General features: G+C 40.0%; 1 long non-coding RNA gene across 1 annotated transcript; it reads right to left on the bottom strand.

The window, feature by feature from the left end:
* Positions 1-589: 589 nt before the first annotated feature.
* On the bottom strand, positions 590-6,466 carry LOC125902843 (uncharacterized). The gene is made up of 6 exons (XR_007451189.1): positions 6,001-6,466; positions 4,920-5,121; positions 3,597-3,690; positions 3,422-3,500; positions 2,593-2,676; positions 590-2,270 (listed from the first exon to the last, which is right to left on the bottom strand). It is a non-coding gene; the product is annotated as an uncharacterized LOC125902843 (long non-coding RNA).
* Between the last annotated feature and the right edge of the window lie 276 nt (positions 6,467-6,742).

Raw genomic sequence — 6,742 nt, 5'->3', positions numbered from 1 at the left:
CCCCCTACACTGAAAAGTCAGTGGTGCACTGGATGGTGTTGCAGCGGAGTGCCACTTCTTCAACTCTTGGAAAGTGGTTCAGGCTTTCCATCACAGGGGCAGATTTAAGATAAGCTATTACCACTGTTTCCACAGACATGTGCATTTGAGTCATCTGGCTGTGCATCAAAAGAAAAAGAGTCAATCTCACAGGGGGCGGGCAGGCACCACCATACTCAGCCACCATCCTTCTCACTTCTCCTGGGTGAAGCATCTTCACCTCTGGTCTGGAGAAATCCAACTTTGGTTGTTTGGGTTTGCTCGTGCCATCATCTTCCACCTGTTTTTTCTGTTTGCTAGCAACAGGTGGTTTAGCTGCTAGCGGGTTGCCGTGCACTCTCTCCAGGTGTTTCTTGAGGTTACTTGTACTGTTTTTAGCCATAGACTGTTCCCTTGGCCTTGCACCAACACAAAGTGCACCTACTGTGAGCTTCTTGTCCTTTTCAGTGAGAAATTCAAAATAGTATGCGTATAACCTCTTAGAAAAAGTTGAATCCTCAGCTGCTGCCATCTTGCCATCTCCAAAACAAACTGCTTTCTTCTCCTTCTCTTTACGTCTGTTGCGCCTGAGGTGTCCCACAGCCTGTGCGACTGACAGACTGACAGCCTGTGTGACAGTTCGGATTGAAGCGCGTTACCGGACTCTGTAACTGTAATAATATTACCAAAATACAGTGAGTAACCTGTATTACTCTGTTACTGCCTAAAACTAACGCGTTACCCCCAACACTGACAATCATTACAGAGGACCTTCAATTTTGGATTTTATCATGATGGATTACTTCAAGTCTCTTCAAAAAGACACTCAAGTTCCTGGGGGAATTATATGGCCTGTGAAAGGGATACAATCTTACCAGAGTGCTTCTTGGAATGGTGCAGCTGTTTGCAGCATGTCCCTGTAGCTAAAAAAGGTAAGTTTCTAACTTCACGTGAAAGGGCGCATGTTCAATCCACATTAAGTGCAGCGGTAGCGGAGGAGCAGAATAACTTGGAAAAACCTTCTCCATTATTTAAATGTAATGTATGTGAGCATTTTGGCCGATTGATCGTTAGGTAGGAGGACATTCACATCTGTGTCTGGCTGACGTGCTGCTGATCTCTCACCCACGGAGCAGTCAGTCAGAGAGACACGTTAGTTCTCATTCACTGAGAAATACTGGCGACTCCCTTCAAGGAAAGCATGTATGTTTAAAAAGTCACTACATATGTCTAAAGGGGTCTGAAAAGTTGTTAAACTGGCAACACTGATCACAGCGTTGGAGATGAGAAGCCCTGTGCTGCAGACACGCCCCCTCTATGAGAGTCACACAGGTACAAATCTGGATGCAGGTACAGAAGCAGTGGCAGAGTAGCCTGAGTGTCAGACTGAAGCTCCCCGAACCTTCAGTCTGACATGGCTTCCATTGAAGGCGATTTACAAGGGGGAGGGAATTTGATTTTTCCCTAACCAATCAGTAGAGATCAATGACTCACCCAGAATCTTACGTCATTAGTATCCATGCCTCGGGGGTGCCGAAAACAAGCCAGCATTGCCCGTTTAAAATGTCTCCGTCGTCGTGCACGCCCAGCTGCATCACCGTTAAATCCAGTTTAGCAGCTTCCTTAATTTGGTCCTCCATTAACGCAAGTAGTGGCGAAATACCTCGATAGCATCGTGAATGTGGTCTGTAGGATCTGTAGCGGTCGCCATTGTTGCTATCCTCACCAGTTACCCACCGGCGTACAGCTTGACATCAGCGTGGCGCTGATTGGCTAATCGCTAGACCCCCGGTGTTCATTGGTCCGTCCAGCGTTTGGACGAGATAAATCGCAAATTCATTGCAGTATGCCAGACCAGAGATGCAAGCCTACTCAGTTGAGTGGGCGGGGTCTATGGTCTGGAACCAGGCTAGTGGCAGAGTGGAAGATAGAGAGGCCCAATATAATTTAGAATTTTAATTAGAGTGCAATACAAATATGTTTTCCCTAAAATTAATGAATATTCATGAATAATAATCATGATTTCAATATTTATCAAAATAAACGTGTTAACAATGCGTTGTGGGGCTGCAATGGGGCTACTCACACTCGGGGCAGTACTGGAGCCGGGAGACACACGGGCTGCTGTCACTCTGGGTCATACTAAGGCCACTAAATGTGGGGGACACACAGGGGCTGCTGTCACTTGAAGTCAAACTGGGGCCACTCAATCTTGGGGTCCCTCTCAATCCAGGTGGGCTGACCCTGGTTACCTGTACAATTGGGAAGCAGAAACTTTGACTTTAAAGAACATTTCAATACCTCTAAATGGAAAAAAAAAAACTAATACCAACACTAAAATGGCAGATCTGCAAGCTCATAATGCATTGTAACATCAGGCGTTGTGAGCTTGAAGATCTGCCATTTTCACCACATCTGTATCTGCCAAAATTAGGACATAAAGTCAAACACAAATGTAATGCCTCCACTCCTAGAATTGTAGACATTTTAAAAACATTTTTAGACACTGGAGTTTAAAAATTTATTTAAGAATATTAAAGGATCCACAGGGATGGTTCCATGGGGGCTGCTCACTCTCTGGGATCCATGGGGGCTTCTCACTTTCCCTGTCCCATTTGGGCTGCTCACCCTCATGGTTCCATGGGGGCTCAAAGGTACCTGCACAATTTGAAAGCAGAAAAAGTACGACATTTAACACCATTTCAATATCCCAAGAGGAAAAAATAACACTACAGCAAATTAAAAACACAAAACTCTACTATTAAAAACAAATTTCAAATATAGACATATTACCTAAATTAAGGCAAAAATAGTGAAAATACCAGATCTATATCTGATAACCAGATTTATATCTGCTGAATTTAGGAAATAAAGTCAAACACACAAAAGTAATCCTTCCATTCCTACAAATCCAGGCATTTGAAGACAATTTTGTCGGTCTTGAAGTTCATAAATATATTTAAGATATTTTAAGGATCCCGGGTACCCTGTGCTCACTTTCTGGGTGGCTGCTTGCTGTCTGGGTTGCACCTGAACTGCTCTTTTTCTGGGACACAGACTTAAATGTGGTCACGGGCTTAAATGCGGGAGGAGTTGGTGGCAATACATCTGCATCATCAATGTCAGCAGGGTTTTTGGTGTCCTATATTCAGTTAAAAACATACATTTTAACTTTTACAATAGAATACACAGAAAACTGCAAAATTCATTATGTTACAGCAGTGCAGTGGAAACCAGATTTTTATTTTCTTGATCATGGCAGCCCAGGTGTTTGTTACTGGCATGCTGATCTAGTTTTGGATCCTAAAATATTGGGATGGATATCGCTTTTTTTGTGATTTAATCCCACCAAAAAAAAAAAGTAGATTTTTTTTTAATGTTGCTAAAGATATTTTTGTAACACCTGCCATTCATTCATCTTCTAACTGCTTCATCCTCTTGAGGGTCGCGGGGGGGGCTGGAGCCTATCCCAGCTGTAACACCTGCCATATTTGAAGTAAATGAAAAATGGATTAATGCCAGAAATTCTGCAACCAGCCACTAGCCACAAACATTATATATATTGTATACTACATTACCTTCTTTTTCGCTTTGCAGGCATCTCATTGTCTGTCTGTAAATCTGATGAAGCCTCTGCTCTTCTACACTTCTTTCTAGCAGCTTCAAATGTGTCTTAAACAGAAAAGGAAGAGGGAAAGGGGGGCAGTTTTTCTTAGTAAGCAATCTATGCTGCATGTCAGTGCAAAGTGAAAAAATGTACCTTTCAAAACTAGGTTATAATATAATAAATCAATATTGTTTTCTACTTCCAATGATTAATTTTATAAAGAAACATCAGCCCTAATCATAAATATCAAATATTCTTTTTCATAATTTTAACCCTGTAAATGCCAGGTATTTGTCTTTATGTCAATGTTTTTAGTCGGAAAAACAAAAAACGAATTATTTTCAATACATTACACACGCAAAGCAGATAATTGTTTTTATTAGCATACCCTATTTTTATGCATTATTATTTATTGTGTAATCATGTTTATATGGTTATGTGCAAAAAATGTATTTAAATATTTTAATTAAAAAATAAAAATATGAAAATGAGTGAATATTTGTTCTCAAACCCCTGCTATAAATGTCCCGTCTAGGACCCCTAAACAGACAAATTAGACCACAGACCCCCATTTGATAACATTTTGAAACATAAACCAGAAAAACACAAATATTAATTTTGAGACTGAATAACATTACTTTCTTTGTGAATGTAAGTTCAAATTAATGTCAATGGGATAAACTTTTGGAAAAATCCTAGAGAAATGTGTTTTTTTTTTTAAAAAAAAAAGCTGGGGACCCTCTTGAACCCCCCCCTCCCAAAATCAGATTAGGACTGATTGGATAAAAGGAATAACCACTGAAAGAAGAAAATCATATATTTTTGTATGTCCAATTTAGCCCAATTTTGAAAGGTCTGGCAACCATATGTCATGAGTAATTGACAGTACACAAAAATAATTATGCATAAAAATCTATGTGGCTGCAAATGATTTACATATCCCAGGCTGTGATAATAAAAATAATTATCTTCATTACATGTCATCTATTGAAAATAATTCAATTTTGTGTTTTTGCACCTAAAAAGGCACACCATGACAAATGCCTGGCATCATGTAAAGGGTTAAAAATATGAAAATTAATATTTGGTATTTATGATTACGACTGATGTTGGTTCAAAGAAAACTGAATGCAGAAAATCATATTTTTTACAGCCTAATTTTGAAAAGTACATTTTTTGCACTTAATCATAGACATTCGATTTTTGTTTTTTTTTAATACCTCATTGCCACTTTGAGCTAGATAGATAGATGACAGATAGACAGAGTATTTGTCGAATTCAGAAAACTTCTTACCTGCCCATCCAATTACTCGGACAGTGTATTTCGGCACTCATGTGGCTGTTGTCGCTCCTTTACAGCCCTAGTCACATTATGGCCTGATGGCCAAAAACACTTGTTCTGTTCTTCAGTCAACCAACATGATGGAATGATGTCCATTGCGAACTGTCCATCATGTGTCTCATTGATGAATTCCACAATGCTGTACAAGGACATGCTGCAAAGTTCATAAGGGTCAGTTACTGTTTATGTAACTGAAGAAAGGTAACATCCCCATCTTGTAATGGAAGTAGTATGAGTCTTTCTGTTAAGTCCGTGACGGGCACACCGTGAAGCTGGTAAGAGAGCCGTTTCACTGTTCTAATCCCCACAAAAGTTGAGTCAACAAGGTAGTTGTAAAAGCACTCATGTCTCTCATAAAACTGACAGACTGCATACATACATCCCGATAACAGCTCTACAATATTCCTCACCACAGCATATAGTTTGCTTCCATCTCTCTGCCCTGCTCTACTCTACTTAAACGCTACTTAGCTCTCTCTCTCTATTCTACCAGTAAACTACCACATCCACCTGTTGCACAAAACGCACACGGCAGTGTTTCCCCGAGGATGGAGTTGTAGCAGCGGAGGTGAAGCACACACATGAAAAATAATTTTCACATGCATGAAACTTTTTTGTATGCTTGCAAAGCCCAGCCTGCTGGGATTTTTCTATGTATCTACTGGCACCAGAAGGGCTCTTTAGGACTAAGTACATACAGTACATGTGTGCACAGTAATGAGCAGGTGAAATGTCTGTCTAGCTTACATATGAGGTGTCTCAAGATTTAGGAAAATACAATTTTATTGAACATAATAAAAGTAAAAAGTCACTTGACATGCTGCTGTTTTGTGCTATGACCTCTTTAAGTGCTGGAGGTTGTTATTTACGTGACAACGCCTGAACGCGACACAAGCTCAGAACCAAATGAGTGCAGCGTGTTTGTCTGTGCTTAACAGCAGTCTGTTGATGGTTATTTACACACTGCCCATAACAATAACTTTGTCAGCTGACAAACTGCACCGGGCTCGGGGTGTAGTTTGGGCGTGCTCACCTGTGTGTGTGGCGGAACTCCGCCGTGCGCCATACAGAGAGCAGAGGAGACCATGGCGTGACCATGTAGAGACAGAAATGGCACGATGACATAACACCATAAATAGTAGATTTTGTTATTATATTAAGCGTCTGTTGTACAAAATAATGTAACTTTAGTTTATGAAGATGTAAGACAGAAATAAATAACACAAATCAAAAAATATAGACCACTGTACAGTACATAATCTGCAGCGTTCCATAATTATTGGATGTAACATAATATTTTAACTTACCTCACTCAGTGTACAGAAACTTAGTATTTCGGTGTAAGCACCGGTCCGGATGATGTGTGCCTGCTTGTCCGCTGAGTTCCGGATGTGTGTCTGCGTTTCGAGCGCGAAAAAGGGGTCTTTGCATACAGGCCCCTTAGCTGTCTTAAGAACTGCCTGACCAAATAACAATTAAATACAGTAAAATTCTTAATAATAAAGGACACAGAAATAGAGAATCATTCATTCAAAAAAAAGCGATTTAGCTGCTGCCTGCTGGCTTTATTATGAATGAGCTTGTTTGGTGGAGTTGTGCATATAACCCATTTACTATAGACAATGGCTTGCATCTAGACATTTTATCGCTTTTTGGTGAAATATTGTGACTTTTTGAAGTCTTATGAAGATTTTCATGAAATAATGTAACCTTTTTCTCAAATTTTTTTTTTTTCAAATGTTTTTCCCCTAAAAAATTACTACTTTCTTCTCAAA

The sequence above is a fragment of the Epinephelus fuscoguttatus genome, linkage group LG15, assembly GCF_011397635.1.
Source record: "Epinephelus fuscoguttatus linkage group LG15, E.fuscoguttatus.final_Chr_v1".
Classification (NCBI taxonomy): domain Eukaryota; kingdom Metazoa; phylum Chordata; class Actinopteri; order Perciformes; family Serranidae; genus Epinephelus; species Epinephelus fuscoguttatus.
Note: the sequence above shows the minus strand (reverse complement) of the source record. Positions and strands in the feature narration are given on the sequence as shown.